Source organism: Salminus brasiliensis, chromosome 11 (genome assembly GCF_030463535.1).
Source record: "Salminus brasiliensis chromosome 11, fSalBra1.hap2, whole genome shotgun sequence".
In the NCBI taxonomy this organism is placed as follows: Eukaryota; Metazoa; Chordata; class Actinopteri; order Characiformes; family Bryconidae; genus Salminus; species Salminus brasiliensis.
The window spans coordinates 23,871,138-23,894,239 of record NC_132888.1 but is presented as its reverse complement, the minus strand read 5'-3'; the positions used below and the strand labels follow the sequence as shown (position 1 = coordinate 23,894,239).

The window sequence follows — 23,102 nt, the reverse complement described above, 5'->3', positions numbered from 1 at the left end:
TATTTCCACACGATCATTGCACAGTCCCACACGGTGGAGGACATATGCTCGTATATACTCCTAATGTCATGTAGTCCCACACTGTGGTTCCTATGCTCGTATATATTGCCAACTTTCAGTAGTCCCACAGTATGAATGACACATGCTCCTATATACTGTTAACTTCCTGTCGTACCACACTATGGAGGACATATGCTCCTATATATGGTTGACACCAGTAGGCCCATACTGTGGTTCCTTGGCTCATGTATATCGTCAGCTTCCAGTAGTCCCACAGTATGAATGACATATGCTCCTACAGGTTAACTTCCTCTAGTCCCACACTGTGGAGGACATATGCTCACATATACTGCTGACATCCAGTAGTCCCACACTGTGGAGGACATAAGATCATATGCTGTGGTCCAACACTGTGGAGGACATATGCTCATATATACTGTTAACGTCCAGTAGTCCCACACTGTGGAGGGCATATGCTTCTATATGCCATTAATGTCCAATAGTCCAACACTGTGGAGGACATATGCTCATATATACTGTTAACGTCCAGTAGTCCCACACTGTGGAGGACCTATGCTCCTATATGCTGTAGTCCCACACTGTGGAGGACATATGCTCATATATACTGTTGACATCCAGTAGTCCCACACTGTGGAGGACATATGCTTCTATATGCCATTAACGTCCAGTAGTCCCACACTGTGGAGGACATGTGCTCCTATATGCTGTTAACGTCCAGTAGTCCCACACTGTGGAGGACATATGCTCCTATATGCTGTTAACGTCCTGTAGTCCCACACTGTGGAGGACATATGCTTCTATATGCCATTAATGTCCAGTAGTCCAACACTGTGGAGGACATATGCTCATATATACTGTTAACGTCCAGTAGTCCCACACTGTGGAGGACATACGCTCATATATATATATACTGTTGACATCCAGTAGTCCCACACTGTGGAGGACATGTGCTCCTATATGCTGTTAACGTCCAGTAGTCCCACACTGTGGGGAACATATGCTCATATATACTGTTGACATCCAGTAGTCCCACACTGTGGAGGACATACGCTCATATATACTGTCAACTTCCAAATCCAATGGAATTCATACAAACGTAGTACTGGATTTATTTGGGCTGACATGTTTAGATATTCGGGAAGCACATCGCAATCAAAATCCTTCTGATATCAGCAGATCATTGCTTGCAAAATGTCGAGCAGTTGTTTAGATTTCGTTGATATTTCAAACACCAGCTGAAACTCTGGGACAATTAAGCCACATATCACTGTTCACTTGTCTTCAGAAACTAAGCAGATTTCTGTGTTTTGCCAACAGAAAATAGTATATGCACAGCCTCCCCTCCCCGAGTCCCGTTAAAACCAGAAAGGCCTTATCTGATCGTGTCAGTCTGCTTACCTTATTTTCACCACATATTCAAATGACTGGGGCCTGTTTTTTTCCTCTTTCCTGCCCGTGCTACTCCGTAAGCAGTTACATTGATGGCTATGCAGCCAGCTTGATGCCGGTCTGGCAGCTCAGCTCTTTGCGAGTGACTTAGAAAAGTTAGGTTCCTTCGAAAACCCTACTGTGAACTGAAAACTGGGGCCGCTCTGCCTCCCACGTTAACAGCATAGTCTAATTCTGCCGCGGGTGCAATAGCGTGCAGCGGTACACTCGGAACTATTGATCGGTCAAGATAAGGTAACTAAAAGACGGGCAGGGAAAGGTGAATCATCAGGCAATCCGTTTGTCCTTGAGGGATGATCTGAAGAGTAGTTTTTCTTTCGCAAGAAGCTTGACACCAGTTTAACCAGGCGTTCTAAATGACTTAATTCTCAGCCTATTCATTGAGCTATTTCAAGGCCCAACGTACGTTGCGGCATTGTAGTCCGATCCGACGCTCATGCCTTTTTTTTTTTTTTTTTTTTTTTTTTTTTTGCAATTCAAGGTTTTAAATGATGAATATTCCATTCATTATAGGAATGACCATTGTTGGAGACCAAAACAGCCAGCTAATGTTCACCTTTCATCTGAAATAGATGAGCACATGGATTTCTATGCACTGTTGTAACAGCTGGGAGCATCTGTCTTCAGTTTTCATCGCAAGGGGCAATCCCCGGGGTCCAAGCACTAAGCACTAAGGATGAGCAATGATTTTAGACTTGACCTTGTTTATAATACATTCGGGGGTCTCCCACTTGCATAGTCGTTGAACTCAATGCACTAGTAATTCTGGGGAACCTCTTACAGGCTCCCGCTTTCTGAACCCGCTTATGTGTCTCCTCGTCTGATGCCTATCACCCTACACACTGTTTAGTCTAGACGCCATCAGAGCAGATTACCTATATTGTTTTATCATAGACAGCAAATATGCAGGTAGCGATAGGCCTGGCGTTGGATCATGCAGTCTTTGTAACGCGTACAGAGAAATTTGCAGTGTGCCGCCTAATGATCCCACCCATAATTTCTCCTGGCAGTTGCTATCAGTCTGAACATGTCAGCCCATCCTTATGTTGAGGAAAGGTTTTGCCCTGTGCCCAAGGGCCAATGTCTGTGCTCAAAAAAGAATTAAGAAATTACACCTTGTGTGAGTCATCAGCTATTTACAACACCGACATTACAATGGGAGTTTCTGGACTTTCAGTTTATAACAGAAGGTCCACCCATACCACAACTGTAAGTACAGCTCTGCCATACATGCTAAATTTGCAGACGTTTCCTTGATGGCAGTTTCGTCATGCTAGTATGTGGCTATGGGCTTTTATTCATTATCAGCAATATTAGAGTTATTGACTGGTTTTTTTTGGAATATCAGTGTATGACTCTCCGACTCGTACGTGAATTGGAGAAGCAAGATTTAAGCTGATTCAGGGTTCGACTCTGTTTTTTTGTTTTTTGGCTGGTGTCGGTAATGGGCCGTATTTCCACAGAAGGAGGAATGTGTAAATAAAGCGGCGTCTCAGGAGGCCAGTTAAAGCCTTGGGAGAGGCTCTGGAGGCCCACCCTCGTGGCTTATCACGCCGCAATCAACCGCGCGTGAGTCACATGCCTGTGCCATGAGCGCGGGTTGGGCAAACCTTGAACCCAGGGCAGTTCATTCGCTGCTTCATCATGAAAGAATGCCTCATGATACGGGTTGCTGACTCCAAACCCACACACAACAAAGCAAGCAAAGTGATAAGTCTGTGGTTATGGCTGGTTAGTCAAGCAATGTCAAAAGTGTCACTTGGCACCCTCTGGGCAGGACGTCGTCTGACCTTCGGAATTTGTCCTCAAGTGATTTCGGACTCTGTGTGTGTGTGTGACTTGGCCTGTGGTAAAAAGTGTCCTTTATCTGGACGGCACCCATTAACACATTTGAAAAGATTGGAATGTGTTTGGATCTGTGGCTGGACGTGGTCAGATTTGTGTGTAATGTAAATGCAATGCATGCAACATCACGCTATCGTCGCTATCGCCTCTACCCCACGCTATAGTGGTGGTACTCAGTGTGACGGTACTCAACATTCTTTAGCTGCGATTGCGATGTTTGCCATGATGCCCGATCCAAACCCATCAGACTTTTTCAAATTTACCAAATAATGACTCTGCCAAGTGGAAATTTTTTGTGAGCTGGTGTGGTGTTCTGAACCTCATGGCATATTCAATTAAGGGAAGCTGCAGTTTCAAAGTCAGGCCCGTCTGATCACTTCTTCCCTTGTCCTCTTATGGATTTAATGCACACACTCCACTTTGCGCTAGTCAAGCTCCTTCCTTGTAGCCCGTTCTTCCTTTTCATTCCCTGCTATCTCTCCAGAAGTGATGGCTTGTAGCAAAGTGCCCACTGAAGCCAATCCAGCGGAAGGATGAGTTTAACAGGAACAGAAGAGCCTGAGTGATGACGGGCAGAGCGAGGAAGAAAGGTTGACTTCAGTCCTGCTAGGGCCATCTGCAAGAACAGCATCTCTCTCTCTCTCTCTCTATCTCTCTCGCTATCTCTCTCTCTCTCCATTAAAAAGAGCAAATGAATTGACCTCTGTCTATTGAGAACCCTTTTACTGGGAGGAATAGAATGGCCTCTTTGGTCAGTCAGATAGCTGGTGTCTCTATAGCGGATGAATGGCTTGGGAAGTACACTTGCACATGCCCAGTGCAGGGTCTGAGCCAGCCGCAGGGGGGAAGTGGGGGGTGAGTGGGAGTTTGGCAACTGGGACTCCACGCAAACTAATTGGGAGATGCGATACTGTGGCTCCTTGAATGACTACTTTGCATCCACCACTTCCTCCGTTGCCCCCTCGCGGCCGCTCCCAAGCCGCACAGGTGGCCACCTGGCCTCGAGCCTCCGCGGGGGTTTCAGAGTCAAAGTCAACGGTGCAAGCACTAAATGGATCCGTTTATACACACAGGATTTGGTAGAATAATGGCACACGTGCATGCGAACAGGGTCAATGGTTGCTCTCATAAAAGGCAGACGTTTTTTCCCCCTCCAGACAGCTGCATTCTGGGAAAGGAGTACAGCCAGATGGAGAGGGGAGACGTTTGGCAACACCAGTTTTAAACAGACATGAATGTACATGGATGTAGCTGATGTTAACTAGGTGATGTTTGCCAGATGTTAAGTACTCTAGGCACAGGAGAGTCGCATGAAACATAAGCCTACCACCCCAGGTTCCTTTTGTTTAGTTCTTTCTTAAAGGCTAACCAATTCTTCCAATAACTCCAGTATCAAAACTAGCTGAAAAGCACTACCCTAACTAATAACGTCCTATATGCAAAATGTTTACACCATCCAAGCAAGAGCAGGTAGTGTGTAGCTAACATCAGCTAGATTAGTTATCATTTATCTAACATCAGCTAGAGTTAACGTCTAGCTAACCTCAGCCAGAGGAGTTAACATCTAGCTAACCTCAGCCAAAAGAATTAACATCTAGCTAACCTCAGCCAGAGGAGTTAACATCAGCTAGAGTCTTAATAACTAGCTAACACCAACTAGAGGAGTTAACATCTAGCCAACATCAGCCAGAGGAGTTAACATCTAGCCAATAATATCTAGTTAATAACTAGCTAATATCAGCTAGAGTGTTAATAACTAGCTGATATCAGTTAGCGCAGGTATCATTTATCTAACATTAGTTAGAGCAGTTAACATCTAGCTAACATCAGCCAGAGCAGATCACATATCTAGATCACACCAGCCAGACAGGTTAACATCTAGCCAACATCAGCCAGATGAGTTTACACCTACCTAACACCACCCAGGCGAGTTAACATCTAGATCATACCAGCCAGAGGAGTTTACATGTAGCTAACCTCACCCAGACAAGTTAACATCTAGCTAACCTCACACAGACAAGTTAACATCTAGATCATACCAGCCAGAGGAGTTAACATCTAGATCATACCAGCCAGAGGAGTTTACATCTAGCTAACCTCACCCAGGCAAGTTAACATGTAGCTAACCTCACCCAGGCAAGTTAACATGTAGCTAACCTCACCCAGACAAGTTAACATGTAGCTAACCTCACCCAGACAAGTTAACATCTAGCTAACCTCACCCAGACAAGTTAACATCTAGATCATACCAGCCAGAGGAGTTAACATCTAGATCATACCAGCCAGAGGAGTTAACATCTAGCTAACCTCACCCAGGCAAGTTAACATCTAGCTAACCTCACCCAGACAAGTTAACATCTAGGTAACCTCACCCAGACAAGTTAACATCTAGATCATACCAGCCAGACAAGTTAACATCTATGGTCAGCTGATGTTCTTCTCAGTGCTTCTCAGACAGTGCCGACATTCAGAAAAGCACAGGAGAACCTTTTATGTGAGTGACTGCAGACCTGTTCATTATTGAAGCTGCTGGATTCCATAAAAGCAGGGTACAGACAGGGGACAATCAATTGCATAGACAAGAGTTTAACCCCCCCTGGGTGCAAAGCTTTAGATGCTGGCTCAGCTTACGAGATATCCCAGGGGGCCAGAAAATGGTCCTAATCCATAAATATGTTTGCAGGGTCTAGCGCGGTTCCACTTTGGTGGGAAAAAAAAAGCGCAGCTAGAAAAGCTCATTAGTGCTGTCAAACGACTTCAAATCAATGCCACACTGTGGCCGAACATAAACAGCGTCTGCTTACGAACGCATGGACCTCAGGGGGCAATGGGGGGGTGGGGGGCCCTGACCATGTGAAAGTCTGGCATCATTTAAGGTTTATCGCAGGTGCTCGGTGCCACGAGCAGCGCTGTTGCAACAGCTCGCCACAAGCCTCGTCTCGCCCTTGTGCTTTTTATTGTTCCGAGCGAATCGCTCCAAAGGAAAAAAGGCTCCACGTGCACTAGCGTTTTCTCCGAAGACTCTGGAGACGGTTTCGCTATTCCAACCGTCTGGGCGGGGTGGGGATGTGAGGTGGGGGTGATGTCATAGCTCAGGGAAGATGGAACGTGGAACTCCAGGTCCAGCTGGGAGCAAAAGTTTGCCTGTTGCACACAGCTGCACAAGTGCATGGGAGAGGCGCGGGCAGGGCGAGGCTCGCGTAGGGGAGCGCTTTGCACTTCGTTGGGAAGACTGGCGTCGACAATGCACCGGGATTAGAAGCAGCGCTGATTACTAAGCGAAGCCAGCGCCGCTAACCCGGTGTATTGAAAGGGCCCAAACAAGTGTGGAGTGACCACTTAAGGTTCTCATTCAGCTGTCCCATTCAGCTGTCCGCCACCTCCGAGCGCGCAGGCCGCATTCCTTTCGGGATTGACCGCTGTGCTGCAAACCCTGCTCCATTCTGGACCATTGTGCAAACTGCGGTTGAAGGGAGCTTGGGTGGATGAGGCACGTTTGGAGAAGATTGAAAACATGCCCAGACATGCTCGCAGCCTAAAGAACTTTTAAAAAAAACAAAAAACATGAAGGCCTCCCTCCCGCTCCCGCCGGGGTGCCAATCCGACAGCGAGCTATTCCAGCTATGCGCTATAGCACTTCTGCTTCACATATCATGCACGCTGGGACCAGGTCGGCTTAACCCAAACCCAATCTCAGAGAGTTTACCAGTTGCTGGGTTAGCTACGTCACTGCACGTGCAAGCTAGGGAGCCCCTAAGCAGTGGGAACAAGCTGCCCATTAGCACCAATAGCTCTAAGTGCTATTAGTTAACCTCTTGATGGCTGTATTACATCCGTATGGACTAGCACCGCAAAGAAATATGGCACAGTAGTCCAACATGACCCAACATCTAGCTAATTCCTGCCGATGACGTCGCACCCATGCAGCATGCAGTATGTGCTGTGGACAATGGATGTATTCAGACAAGTGGCAGAGCGGTTTTTGCTAGCCCTCTGTCAGCTGTAGCACAACCAATCACCCTGCCATGTCTGGTCTCGTCTGCATAGAGGACGATTGTGCGGGTTCGCGAGGGAGAGGAAGCTACGCTTGCTAAGTGACCACCGGCGTGAAAAGGCTCATGTTGCATGGCTGACAGGCAGGCATGTGAGGAATCTGCATGCTGGCCATGGGAAGGGAGCAGCTGGAGGCGCGGCGCGAGAGGAAGGAGGCACCTGTCTGCGTGAAAAGGCCCTCTTATAGGCCACGACAGGTGCCGGCTCCCTCGGTTAAAGCCTGAACTCACTGGTGCATCCGGACCGCGGCCAGAGTTAAGGTCGCGGCCCTTGGTTCCGTTCCTCGGAGTGAAAGGACACCTGTGATGTTTGCTTCCTGCCCGTCCCCTCTCAACAGACCCCGTTCTGTTCGGCAAGGCAAGGTGGTCCCGCTCGGCGCTCCAGCAAGCACAGCGGTGTCTCTGTTGCACTCTCCCCGTGGCCTCGCTGCCAGTTTTCCACTGTGTCAGTGTAGCGCCGCGTTCCAAGCCCCTGTCCTCGACTGACACAGCTGCGCCATTGATCCCGCCATTGGGGGACTGGGGGGGGGGGGGGGTGATTGAGTGACTTCCTCACGTGCTTGGACGGATGCTTCTGGTCCTCTGCGCTGAACGAACTGCTGAAGAGCTTCCTCTCGCAGCTAATTCATTAGCTGATCAACTTCCTGTTTTCTTTTTCTTTTTTTCCCCTAACCGCCGCTTTTCCAAATTTTGTACCACAGCCAATCTGTATTGTGGAGTTCCCTACAGCTAATCTGTAAACAATGAGCAGGCACTCCTCTCATGCAGGCCCAGTGCCAGATCCAAATCACGAGCGGGACGGCGGAAAACTCGCTCCACGTGAAACCTGCAGCCTTCATTTGACTAAACTGGTATTCTGATGTTTATGGGGATGGTAGAGCTGGGCAATATGACATTCATGCAGCATATTCAAAATAAAAATCACGGTATTTAGTACGGGAAAGTATTCGGACAGCAGTTTATACACTGAAATATTGCGCTAAATATCGCATATCGTAAAAAATAATAAATCAAATAAATACCATGATATATATATATTTTCAAATATTGCCCAGCTCTATGGGGATGGTATTACATAGCACTGCTTGTGATTTAGTTGGTTATCTTGTTGCAGTGTTGCGTTTGCACCAGCCGGAGCGGTCTGTGGTGTACGCTCACGTAAACACAGGCAGTTTGAGTAATGAGCAGAAAATCCTCAATAGTTAGTGAATACTTGCGGCGACATAAACAAGGTAGTTATGGGTGTATTTGACTTAAAACAGGGTGCGTCCCAATCCTCACTTTTAATGCAGTGCCAAAAAGTGGCAAAATTGACTATTCTCAAAGACATTTTTTGAGTGTGGTTACATGATCTACGTGAGGGGGGGAGATAATGAGCTGTGGGGGTACTGCCCCACAAATGGTTATGAAAAGAGCTTACGTCATTATTTACATATAATGAGATTATTCATGTCTTGGCACACTTTCGAGTTGTGCGTTAACAAAGAGGAGCATCATCTGGAGCCACAAAGGGGGGGGGGGGGGGGGGGGGGGGGCTTCCTGTCTTTGCAACGGTGACCTACTGATAACGGCCTGATGGTCCGAACAGGAGCCTGGTCATGGTTTTATCAGCTGTAGGTCTGCTTAGCCTGCTGTGTCTTTCAAATACACACCCACAAACACACACACACACACATACGCCCTTCTCTCACTGACACAAAGAGCCTCACCTTCCCTCGTTACCATGGCCACTAAAGCGGTGGTCCCAGCCAATCGGTGGCTGGGCTGAGGAGTAAGGCAGACCTGCAAAGATGAATGAGCTTGCTGACAAATAAATGATGAACCCCGTCTCTCTGATTCTCCTCCCTTTCTCTCTCTCTCTCTCTCTCTCTCTCCCACACACACACACTTCCCTCTGATCTACGGGTAGCAGTTGAGGCAGAAGAACCGTTCAGATTACGTAATGCCTCCTCGTCTGCTTTGAAGCCACTCTGAGGAAAGTGACTTGCTAAAGCTTTTTAAGAGGCTTTGATTTCAGAGGATGTTTAAGAGAGAGAGAGAGGAAGGGAAAGACTGCAGAAGCAAAAGAAAGTTTCGAAGCTATCGTCTCAGGGTGGTGGAGGTGACTCATGACAGATTAGGTGCCTTTTGCGTTCCCGCGCCGTCCACCAGCACCCGATGACTCAGCCCGTCAGTTACTCAGCTGCAGATAACGGGAGCGGAATCGTTAACTTCCCCCTGAAAAAGTGCCACACTTTCAAACAACTTTTACCAAACTGACTCAGCCGTCAGCCCAGTTCTCCAACACCGGGGCCCAGCGAGGCGCTCTCCTCGGCCCATGACTTGCATTTCCACATTTCCTGCGAGGACGAGGACACCAGAGGCCCGATTAGACAGTAAGGCGGCATTATGAGGGTGTGGTTGACTTCCAAATACTTCTGCTCAGCTAGGATTGCGCTAAATCAAGCCTCCCACTCAGCACATGGACGAGCACTTCCTTTCCACGCTTTCTACAGTGTACAGCAGCACGAGTTGCACAAAGTGTAGAAAGTTCAGAGCTTGCAGTTCAGTTTCTAATCAAGTTATGCATGCTGGAACTACGCAGGTGAGTAGGAAGAGTTGCCCAGTGAAAAATGCGAGGTATTACCTAGCATGGTTCTTTCACACCCCTTGTTGTGGAAGAAGTAGGTCGCAACTAGTCAACAAACGCAAAAGAACCCGTATGCTAAAGGTGGTTCGAGCCTCTCAAGCCCCTCGAGCCCCTCCACTGCAAAGTAGGCAACACCTAGCAGGAGGTACTAACATCTCCCAAAGTTTGATTTTGAATTTCTCAAAAAACAAGCATAACGGTCAAAACAGACCTAAAAACAGCTTCAAGCACATTGTGTTTTTTTGTTTGTTTGTTTTTTATAATTTGTCGAATTGAACCCCTTCATAGCTCCCCCTAGCTAAGGTTGTGAAGCCAGCCGCCGCCTCTTTTAGATCTGCTGCCAATGCGGCATCAGGACATTGCCAGCCAGCCAACAGATGCCTATGCCGGCCAACATCACTGAGTCAAGAGTGAAGAGAGAACAGCGCATCCCTAACCCCGGCAATTGTGCTCTCTCCGACTCTGGCTGCTGATGGCAAAGCCGCATGGCTCAGGCTTTAGACTTGCGACCCCCCCCCTGGGGCCAAGGGGTAGCTTATTAGACTGCTGAGCTACTCTGAGGCCATTCAAACTCATGTTTTAACAACTACTGCCATTTTCTCAATGTGTGCTCTTCATAACCCAGTCTCTCTTACACAGGCTTAAAACCTAATAAGCTTATTTTACATTGCCGTGGCGACGCCACTGTCTCTGAATCACCCACACACCCCTAACCTGGCAGTGAGGAGGATTTTTCTCTAGGTTTTATTCCCAAATCTGTGTAATTTGCAACCACCATGCACTGCAGACCTTGCTTTTTCAGTCACATTGCAGTATTGCAATGTTTGTATGCACTGTAGTTCAAATTCTGGTAAACCCGGACCGCCCCACTGTACAGTGCACAAAGAAGATCTTTGTAGCCTGGCAAGGCCTTTCCCTCAGAGCTACAGCAGACTTCTGGAGTCAATTTAGATTTCATTTAATCCATCTTTACCGAGAGGGTCCGCACTAAGAAGCTTTTGTACTGTCCGTGCTCACGCTGGTAGGGTGACGGCGAAGGCGTTCCTTTGCTTTGGTACTGGTTTACTCGAAAGTGGTGGAAAACACAACCCACTGTGAACAACTGACAAAAAGACCTTAACACTGTCGTGAAAGTGCGTGGGCTGGGAATTAGTAGCGGGAGCATTCGGAGCACACGGACGTGTTTATACCGCCTAACGAAAGCCGGGTCGTGTTGCGAGAAAAAAAAAACATTGTCAGGCATTGTATGACAAAATAGGCCTATAACAAGAAAGCTGGGTCGTGCATTGTGTGAAAGAACGTTAACAAATTACAGCTTTAAAATGCATCCATTAAAAGAAAGAAAGAAAAAAAGAGCGGGAGAAATACAAAGGAAAGACAAAGCCACAACGCCGACGTATATATAAGCACGAAGTGCTGAAGAGAAGGGTGGCAGATGCAGGCTGACGAAAAGCAACGCTGCGATAAGTTATTGGGCTCAAGGATTATCTGGCCGTCCCACCTGCCGTCGTGGGGCAGGATCACGGAGAGAGGCAGCACAGATACAGTGAGGTAATCCCCCCTCCTCAGCCACTAGCACCCTGGATTAGCCCCATGCTAATGTGTTCCAGTCATGGTGTGATCCTGTTTGATGGCCATTGTAATGCTGGTTTTGTCCCCAGCAGGCTGCGTTTTGTATGAACTTCGGCCTTGCTGTTGGAGAGCATGTTGGGGGGAGGGGGGGGGGGGAGATATGATTATGGAATAAACCATGAAATGGTTGGTGGTGGTCCGTATGTGGCCCATATCGCTCAACTTGGCAAAGTATTTCGGCAGGGTCTTGAAATTGTGATTAGCTTTCCACCGTTACCAAGAGTTAGAGGAAAGTTTGGAAATCTTTGAAACCCTACATCCTGCCATAACATTAAAACCACCTGACTAGCACCTTGTGTGCTGCCAAAACAACTCTGATCCCTCTAAGCATTAACCAGCTTTAGTGTGCACTAGAGTAGATCTAGACAATATGGGCTTAGCCATTGCTCCACATGGGCATCGGTGAGCCTCGGGCAGGTTCACGTCTGGCTTCTTTCCTTACTTTGAGCACTTTTGGTAGGTACTGACCACTGCATTCCAGGAACACCCTACAAGACCTGGTGTTTTGGAGATGCTCTGACCCGGTCATCTAGTATGACCATAGTTTGGTCCTTCCACTTGCCCATTTTTTGTCTGCTTCCAACACGTCACCTTCAAGAACTGGCACCTCAGTGGCAGCATACACTCCCTGACAGCCGCCATTGTAACCCCATAATCAGTTTTCTTCACTTCACCTGACATGATTGGTTTTTCATTTTATGGCTGATGGATGTATATGCCTGAACAGACCTATATATCTGAACAGACCTGACTTGGTTTTTATCCAAGTACGACCAGCTCTGCAAGCTTTCCGTTTTATCGATGAAGACTTTCGTTTGGAAGCAGCTGTTTTTGGACGCTTTCCACTGGCTAGTTCATAGTCTTTTAGACAGCATCGGCCATTTATCATTTTAATCAGAGGAAAAGGCAGGGAGCGGTACATGCTTTGCTGTTTTACAGTGGTTAAAAAAAATACATACAGACATTTGATCTTCATTTAAACCATGTGGAGAGATGGAGGTAATTGAACTAAACACATTCTGAAGAATCAGTCTGCTTCGAATCATCTTTTTAAATGGAATTAGTAGAAGTGTAATTTTCTCATGCAGAGAAAGTTAGGACACCTCCACATTTATTACTTCTCAAAACCCCTACAATTAGAATCGAGTGCACCACATTCAATGCAGATGATTAGAACATAGTTCTGGAGGATTTTGGAGGAGTCTGCCTTATTTAAACCTCAGACTTTTATTCAGAGGTGAGCGGTGAAGATCACCATGACCAGATTCGAGAAGCTGTCTGAGGCCTTTAGGAGATTTCAGAACAAGTAAAAATTGGTCGTTCCACTGTCTGCTAAAACGTTTACAAGTGGAGAACATTTAAAATAAGTGGCAAGAGCAGAAAACAAGATGCTCAAGTCTCCAACTATGCTAAATGTGTCATCATGGGACCTTCAAGTAGCTCTTTCAGCATCAGACCAGGTTGAACAAGTTCAATTTCCATGGGCGTGCAAGTACAAAAAATAAATCCTGCTGTCGAAAGAAAGCTTAAAGCAAGACTAACTTTTGCCAGAGAACATCTAGACCAAGACCAAGACATGTGGAACCAGGTGCTCTGGAAAAATGAATGAGCACAAGAACCCATATCAACTATGAAGCTCGGAGGTGGAAATGTCATGAGTTGGGGCTGCTTTGTCACTACAGGGCTTGGAGAGCTCTCCAATCATAAACTCCACCATGAATTCTTTGTTATATTATTAAAGGGGGGGTTGGGGAAAACGTGAGGTCATTTGGGTTAAACACTGAAGCTGAAAGAATTCTGCATGGAGGAGTGGGAAAACCTGGAAATGTCTAATTGAGGTTATTTCAGCCAAATTGGGAAACTCCAGCTATTAGGACACAGGGTCTTTTTTTTCCTTGCAGGAAAATGTTGTCCTTCACTTAGCCTCATTTATCTGTGGTGAGAGGGAATGACCACGTTGACCATGACTTTGGCTTTTACTGTCTACAGTGTTTATTTCCCTAAGGGACTGAAATGGCTGCTGGATCTTCTCTTATGCTGTGCATTTGGTAGAGATTTGTGTAGGGGTTTGAGAGAGGTACTTACTCATTTGTTACGGATTACTGTTGTTAACTCTCCCGACACTGCCTTTTTAAAACTTTTTAAACAAACCTTTTTGGCTGGCAGGCTGTCCACAGCTTACTGTGCATGTTGTTTTTTTAGGAAACTGTTGGAAGAGCTGAGCAGCCAATTAAGAAAAGGCCCTGAGAGAACATCCCAGAGCCAGAATGTGACTCATGTACCAGTACTTGGATGTGTAAAGACTATTTTGGCATGTATTATACATTGATTATACAGTTGCAGTTAGACAGCAGGGCATGTATGTATACACTAATGGACACTAATGAAATTCCTCTACAGCTAATGGTCAGGTGCTGAGCTGCTCAGCTGTGGATAATCCCAAAACTTTAGCATTTGGTCTTCACAAAGCTTAGCTTTCTCAGTGCTGAACTTTTGAGCAAACCATGCAAAACCCTCACAAATGGATGATGTGACATCAGCGCTTACGTAAATTCATACGCATCTCTTTTGATTCGTCACGCTCTGAGCTCCCAGCGTCACCAAGCTTTTCTTTTCATACACTACCAGCTTGGAAGGCCTCCAGTTATTGATGTTTTACTGTGGTCTGCTGTACCACACAAAATGCGCATCCCTCCAACACACTGGAGAACCGCTTGTGAACACGAAGGAGGGCTTTCTTGGCAGTGTCTCATACGTGCGAAAGTTTTTCTAAGGAGATATAAAAGCCGGCTGAGAGCACCCAGGGTCCAGGTTCTAGGTATCAGTTCCTGGAAGCGAAAAGTTCTCTGTATATCAGGAGAATTTTGGGCCGTGTTTCAGTGACCTCAGGCGGCAGGGCTTACCGTGCCATGTTTTACCCTCTGGAGATAAAACAGCACCCTCCTGCACTCTTAAATCCTGGGGATTGCCAAAAAATGGAGCCATCCTTAAGATCCACAGGATATCCTGCTTCTGAAGACCTGAGCTTAGAGCAGCTCTTGTAAAAACTGCTTCTGTATCCACGGTTCTATTTAGGGCTCGAATCCTTCAATCCACCCTGAGGCTCCCGTGTGCCGCCTCTCGCTCGAGACGTGGATCTTCCAGGCTGAGGACTCCTTTTGTCTGCATTTAAGAAGGGATAACTGACACAGCCTTTTAAGTGGCACGTTCGTATGGGCAGCGTCCCTTTTAATAAGCTCATCAAGAGCAGAAAACTCTCAGATCCGCTCTGGCGTTCTTCTGGATTACTGAGGCGCTGTGTGCCTTCGGAGCCTTTGCCCTTTTACAGAGCACATACATCTGCCCTCCCTGCTCTCCGTGCTAAAATTAGACCTGCCATCTGTAATTAAAAGAGAAAATGAGGTTGTCAAAAAAATGTGTTTACCATTTCCACAGTTTGTATGTGTGCATTAGGGCTGTAGTTTCACTGTTTCTGCAATACTGATATCTCGGAGGCCATTTGTTTACTATAGGCGTTGGGCATTTTCACCAACCCTATGTTCCTGATTAGTTTGATTTGGCGGATAAAAGTATACCCATGACATAAACATAATTAAACCCGGACATTTTTTAGGACCATCCACCCACTCCTTCTTGCAGGACACTTCTAGGTCTGCAATACTCTTGATTCACCTCGCATACAAGTCCTTTGCTGACAGTTAGGGCTTTGCTTTGCCTTTCTGGACAGCATATGAGCAGCCATCTTTGTTTTTGGGCCTTCCCTGCTTTGTTGGCATCCATTTGCTTCATTTTCAGATCCCCGACAGCTGTTTAGAAGAGTCCATGGTTGTTGAGTTTAAACAGGTTTGAAGAGCTAGCCAGTATTTTGCTTGGAGTTGCCAGCAGAAGACGATTTTTAATGGCGGTGAACGTCCTTGACCTGCCTAATCAGTCCTGACCATTTCCACAGTATATAAAGTTACTGAAAAATTAAAGAACAGAGGAAATGAAGGAGTGTGAAGGAAGTAAGAAGTTAGCGAAAGTAGGCATGAGGGCGAAAGCTGTAAGGTTTCACGCCTGTATTCATGTGACCGGAGAGTTTAACACCTACAGCGTCTCCAACCAATGGCCCTAATTAACTAAAAAAAAAAAAAAGCCTTAACCACCTCCCACCCTCCTATAGGAGATCAGTTCCTCTCTGATGTTGTGATGCTGGCCTTCGTGCCGGGGTATGCAACCATGCGTGTAGTTCTGCAGCTCAATCAGGGAGGTCAGCTCTGGTCTCAGCGAATACAGTGGGAGCTAATGTAATGGAATTGATTCCTCTCCATCCTGTCCGGTACTCCACCACTGCAGCCGGCCTGGAAAATCTACTGCTTAAACTAGCTGAATGTTTGCCGGCATGATTCAAATGCTCTTGGACATGAGTGTTAATAACAAGGGTCCTAACTGAGATTCTCCCTCCAAGCTCAAGCACTTTTTGTTAGGGGTGATCAGATTACGTTCAGGTTTCCCTTGACGGCATGAAAAGCCAGGTGTAAAAATGCCCAGGATGTATTGTGATCGGATTAAGATCAAGTGTCGCTCACATAGGGCTTGGAGATGGTCGGAGACTGACCTGGAGCACCTTCAACAACAACAGGTGTAACTGGAATGCTTTTCCTACATCTGCATGCAGCTGCGTAAGTGGACATGCCTCTCCTGAGTGGTGACTGGCAGGGGATAGGATTGTCCGTTAGTTAGTTCTATTGCATTTGTACATTTACAGTGGGTGCTTAAATGCCTTGCCCTAGGCCATGACCAGCGTCTTTTCTGGGATATGCACCCACAACCTTCTGGTTGCTGATTCACCTTTTTACCACCGGGCTGCGAGCCAGTCTGGGTATAAACAGTGCTAGTGAAATGTGGGAAAGCATGTTTCCAGTAGCAACTCCGAAACTCTACACTGAACTGAAGGGAAACCTTCAGTCAGTCTGAGCCCAAGTCCATGTTAAAGAAAGCTTGGAAAGCATTTGGAAACCAGAAGTGATGTTACTTAGCTGACCTTTTAGCATGGAGGGCTTGTGTGAGTTAGTCTGCAGATGGCTTTCAGTCACAAATGTCAACGCACACACAGCGCTAGGAAAAGCGAGATGAAGGCGCCGTTGCGTCAAAGGCTCAAGTTTTCTCCCCCCTCCCCCCACCCCCTCCGCAAACGGTGACAAGTGTGTCACCATACGGCATTTTGCCCGGTGCTACCTGTGAGTAATCGGGCCACGTCACCTCGCCTGCGCCGTTTCACTCTACAGATAATCGGGAAGCGCTTGGATTTGAAGCTCTGATCATTCCATCGATTGAATCCTTTCAAAGGAACCCGTCATTTTAGAACCCAGTGGACGTGTCCTGAAATGCAGTCGCTTTGGTAGGCCCATATATTTGAAGCAGACAGTCAGTTCCGAAGTATCATGCATTGCTTCCATAGTGTGGGGGAAAGACTGCTGACCTATATTGGCAGAGGTTTGTTGCATGCATTTGCTGCCTTTTGCATCACCACCCTCCCCACGGTTAAAGCCCAGGGAGGGAAAGTTAAGGATCCAACAATAGGTTTCAGACAATGGTTCTAGCAGCAGTTGGAAAGAGAGGGCTGTACATAACCACTGTAAATTCAGTCCACTCGGAGTCCAAGTCCAGTCATGATTTGTTGCTTTGGCACACACACTCTACTGCACATGCAGGAAACATGAGATGTCCTGTTTTAAACATCGAGCCCTCAGACTGGACACTGCCTTTGTTGAAACCACGGACTGACTCAACAGACCACGTTCAGGATTTAGATGTTGTGCGTCTGAAACAGATGTCCAAGGTAGTGGGTTAAAATGGGTATCAGTGTATATATATATGAGATTCCTAGTCATGCCCAGCCTGTAAAGTTGAACAGTTCAATGCCCGTACTCTCCACATCTCCTACTGAAAACCAAGGATTTGAGGTGAAAAAGCTCTTGCTAATGTCCTGAGGTGCCCCATTCCAACCCATATGTTCTCTAAAATAAGACGAACCTGACTGCTTGGTGAGCTCCTTGGGACATGTGGCCGTGGCTGTCCATCAGCAGTCAGACGCTGTACGTCGGCGGCCTTGTTGAGCAGAGCAGTTGAGGGGCGAATATGTTCAGTGTGTAGATGCACTCTCTCGGCCTGTCTGTCTCAGCTGGATTGGAGGGATTAAGGGATCTCCAGCAAAGATGAAACGTGACTCCCGTTTCCTCCAAACACTCTTGAGAGCACGGCAACATCTACTGGGACACAGAGAGTCAGATAGATGGAATAATTGTAGGCGAAGCCACATTAAGGTTTTGTTTGTATGTAGAAGCTAATCCAGCTCTTATCCCGCGTAAGAAAAGGGCTGAGCAGAGGGAAGAAAACACTTTGAACACTTTGGCAAACTCTCAGACACTTCACAACCCAAGACTCCTCCAGTTCTCCAGTTTCTTATATACATATCAATGGACACTGTAGCTTTTCAAACAGGGCAGAACAGTTGGCAGTGCTTCTTTTTGCATGACTCACTTCAGTGTCCTCGATAAACTCACGAGTGTCTCTATTGAGTTAGTCTGTCCACAGTTCGGTTGGCCAGCGTATGTCAGCAAATGACTGACCGAACAGATTTGTAGAACCTAATATGAATTCTCTATTCAACCGTCGCCAAGGCCCTTTTTGTTGAAGAATGCTCCTGATTGGCCACTTTTCTATTAGCATTGCTGTCACGGGCGATATGTTAAGTCTGCCGACAGTGTTATGACGTCTGTCTACATCTATAGCCGTATGGAAGCGAATGACTCTAGTGTACGCTTCAAGGGACAGCAGAGATTCACAGGGCAGTGGGGTGGCCTACAAAGGGGTGGGTGGAGCTCAAGCATTTGCTTGATTCATTCGTTGGTTGCTACATCGCTACACCAAAACCTTTATACCAGCTCATCAATCTCGAGGTCAGAGCACTGGGTTAGCCATGGTATGTTTTCGTAAGTTACATTTAAGGCGTTTAGCTGGTGCTCTTATCCAGAATGACTTACAAAGCTACTTGTATTACAGAGGTGGGCCAGTGTAGTGTCTGGAGTTTTGCCCCAGGTCGACAGTCAAACCACGTGGTGTGGTAGCTCACTGGCTCTCTGTTGAGACACACGTACTACTATGGAACCCCTGGAGAACTCCGGAGTCTCCAATCAAGGCCCAACAGTGGCCAACAGTAGCAGTGGCATCAAACCCAAATGGTTAATGGACCAATAAAAATGCTCCAAAATGTCTAAATTGCAATTTTGGAGGTACAAGATGAGACTGATAAATGCTCTCTGGTTTGCTGCGTTTTGGATTGCAGGTCTGTTAAAGGGTTTCAACGTTTGTATTAGCACATCACGTCATTCCCAGACCCACAGTCCCACTGTAACTGGCACCATTTTTAGCAGAAGCTCATTTCTGACCTGTGGGCCTCTTGATCCTCCTCTTGTGGGCCATGTTTTACCACACTGTGCTGCACTAAATCCATTTGCCAGGACCGATTACGCCGTCTTAGCGATGAAGCATGCAGTCAATCTGTCTTCTTTAAGGAATGACGATAATGCCAATGTTTGGAAGTCGAAGCCTCGCACCTGCTGATAGAGAATGTAAATGTCATGAATTAAGCAGCTTGCTGTGTTATTAATTATGCATGATTTGTAATTATATTTAAGTAATCACCATTCCATTTCTTGATGTTCTTGCCGTCAGATGGACAGGTTGCTCTCGTCACTCTGGGCGCAGTGGTGGATGCCGCGGGTGTGTTTTTACCCCTTTTGTCCTGCTGTTCCCGCACATGGGGTCCAGCTCTCTGCTGGTCGTGGCCGCACTACAGCAGCTGTCATGCCTGCCTGCATGTTAAAGGAGACCAGCGGGGCCTCTGAAATTTTAATGCGGCCGCTGCACGAAACGCACTATTCCGTGACGTGGTGGCCCCCTTGAGAGCATATACGATTAGTCTGTTTGTCACTCATAAGTTTTGCCTCCGAGTAAGTGTTTAAAAGGCATTGCTTTGTGGGTCAGAGTATTTTTATACTTTTCATGGATGCGGTTCACCACAAGGCTTGCTTTCAGCCCGCAGAGCTCCACTATCGGTGCTTTCAGCTTGAATGGAAGGAGGTGGGCTTTTAAAGAGTTTGCTAGTGAAACTACACTTTGTAAAGAAGTACATGAATGCTTTATTGCCTGGTTAAAAGTGATGTGATGGAAAACCTGTATATGGTTCTTTAAAAGGGTTCAGTATAGCACCAGAGGGAAAGAGAAATGACTGTTTTTGCTGCTAAACAGAACCCTTTTCTGGAAGAGTGTATACTTTGCAATCAGAGTGTATACTTAACCTTTCAAAGTCACACAAAGCACTACCGAGGGGAGTGGTGGGGTGAGTGTACCAGGGTTTAAACTCTTGCTGTGGGTGCTGTCCTCTGTAGCTGTTTGTTTGCCTTTGTCTCTTCTTACCCTAATCTTAATTTGCGGTCACAAAGCAGCGAGGAGTCTCGGGGCTAAGCCGGTGCTGTGCAGTCAGCTGGCGTTAGTGCCAGGGTCGCGAGCAGCTGAATGTGTAGCTGCAGGTCTTCTCTCGTCCTGCCTGGAAGAAATTGGCCTGACAGCACAAGGCCGGCCTCCTCGCGCTCGTTTGTGCCTGGGCTCTAAACTGTAGAGGCACTTGTTTAACTCCTCTGCACCACAGAACTAATTCTTGGGCTTTCTTTATGGGGGAGTACGGGTGTAAATCTGTGTTTCGATTCAGTTGAGTGGTCAATTATTTAAAGCTTATAATAAGGAATTTCTTATTGCCTATTCATCATACATCAGTGTTTGTTTTAGCCTGGACTGCTTTTTTTTATTGTCTTTGGAAGGACAATTACCCAGATGTTCATGTGAACTCCCCCATCACTAGCAACGCCCCCAAGAATAGGAATTGGAAGGCTGGCACAGATCTCCTACGACACATGTGAAGCCAGCCGCTGCCTCCTTTCTAGCAGTGATGTGGCGAGGAAGTGCTGTCAGCCAACCCCCGTGTTGTGCTCTTTCTGACTCCGGCTGCTGATGGCAAGCAGAAGTACCCGGGATTCGAACCAGCCATCCTTAGATCACAGACACAATACAGGACAGCCAATCAGAACACAGTACCAAAAGCAGCAGCTGTTTAAGAGCCACATATTAATATGAATTAGGACTGTTTTTAGGACTGCCATGAATCCAGATATCATATGTGGACCTACAGGGGATTCACAATACACAATTTGTCTGCCACACCAGCTGACTGCACAACACTGGCCCAGCCTCACTCCTTTAGTTGTAGTTTGTTAACATTAGACTGCAGTTGCTAAACAACTGAATTGTCAAAGACATCCGCTGTATTTTAGGAATTGAGTGCATTAAATAAAATCTATGCCGCAATAGGATTGGCACAATTGGCCAGATGCATCAAGATATATCTGCATTTTTTTTTTTTTACACCCCCAAAACGCTAGCAACTCCTCAGCTGTGGCCTCAGACCTCTGTTCTCTGTGCAGGATCAGTGTGAATGGAAGGGCTCTGTTGGGCCGGTAATAAACTGCTTTATACAGCAGCCTGGCTGTAATTCTGTCGAGCGAGTCTCCACCGAGTAATTGATTTTGGTCTTTTTTTTTTTCTTTTAGGCCCCATTGTGGGTATTAATTGCTCACCCAGTGCCCTGCTGACACACTGACCCTAATGGAGCAAAACGAGGGTGTGTGTATTAAGCCTCATCATCAGGCCTCATTGCAGCTGGGGCCAGTCGGTGCCCCGGCCCCACTGAGAGTCTGTGTTGACCCTTGTCAGATGATGCTTTAGCCCCCCAGATAAGGACCCTTAGGGACATTGAGGGCTTTTTCCTGTCCCTTACAGCTCAAACTGGGAGCCCTGTTGTCTTCTCGTCTGTTTACTGACTTGGTGAAAAAGTCCATTCATCTGAGGCTTCTTGTGGAGCTCCTTCTGAGCTTCCAGCTTAATAGCAGCTAAGTGAGACACTGTATTCACTCTCACTTTTAGCCCCCTTTAGACACTCTAACAAAGCGCTGATTGCCTCTTCTCCTCCTTATACCCCAAGAATATCACTGCTTCATACATTGTCATGCTCACCAGGGTTATTTTTCGGCCCACTCCTCCTTCCTGCCTTTGGGGGAGGGGGGCCTGTGTGTTGGGCAGTGCTTGCGGTTTATTAACTCAGCTATGGGGATCAATTCCACAAATGGGATCTTTGTTAGTTTTTCTGTTGGAGAGGCCTCTGCATACAGACATTGGGCCATTTGTTTTATACAAGGCCAGGATCAGCAAACTCATTCACATCAGAACCTAACTTGGTTGATAAATTGGTTGTCTTGCCACTGTCATGCAAAAAACCTTGTATCCCTGGTGTCTTGAAAAATGAGCCAATAGAAATGCAAGTAATAATGATTCTATAGGGTATCTGAAAGGGCTCTGTTTAAAAAAGGGTCTTTTAACGCTTTGCCATCGGCAGCCGGAGTCAGAGAGAGCACAACTGGCTGCACTTTCCTCAGAGTGTTTCGACTGCCCGGCGATGCTGCATCGACAGTTGGGAAAAAAACACAGTGTTTGGCTTGACATGTATCGAAGGAGACGTGTTAAGTCCATATCCTCCTACTGATGGGAGCATTGCTCATGCTATGGGGAACAGTAGAACCCTCTTTGGTGCTATATAGAACATAAACCAAAAAAAAAAAACATACAAGCAGTTCTCCATCCTTCTCCAGCTCCACTAAACCCGGCAAAGAAGCATTGCAGCGTTTAAAGCTATATGTAATAAGACTAGTCTAGGCCTAATCCTAAAACTCTCTCTCTCACACACACACACACACACCTCTTCCACTGCTGATATCTGCAGCAGTCATTTCCATTATTTACCAGTGTGAATATTTCATGGTGACACAACAGTGCTGCGGACAGGCCGTGCTGCCAGAAGGGCCTCACTAATGAGCTATTCCACTCCTCTAAGATGACCCTAAATCACACCGGCCCTTTCCCTCCCCTCCATGCCCCCCACACCCACCCCCAATCTCTGCTTTTCTCTCTCAATATCATATACGCACCATCTCACCCTTTTGCTTTTTGTACTGGGAAATAATTGCAACAGGCACTATGGAATTAATATCTTCAATAGGATAAATGTAGCTGCAGAGAATGCATGGTTATGATCATGATATGAGTGAGTTTGGTGCACACAATAAGCTCAGCATCTAAAAAAAAAAAGGGGGACGTCTGGGAGACGTTCAGCGGAGGGCTAAAAAAAAACCTCTAGAATTACAGCTCTAGAACAGAGCTGAAGATGAATCTAAAATGACTGGGAAAGTCTTAAATGAATGTTGAGAGTGTCTTATGTTTCATACGCGATGATCAAATGAATAATTTATATATTTAAAATATTAAATATAAAATTAATATATTAAATGTTCCTACAATTTCTTTGGAATTGGAGTATATACATG

At 46.5% G+C, this 23,102-nt stretch overlaps 1 protein-coding gene across 1 annotated transcript in view; it reads left to right on the top strand.

The window, feature by feature from the left end:
* The window catches only part of traf4a (tnf receptor-associated factor 4a), a 36,718-nt gene that overhangs the window by 1,277 nt on the left and 12,339 nt on the right, over window positions 1-23,102 (top strand). The gene's annotated exons all lie outside the window — the stretch shown is intronic.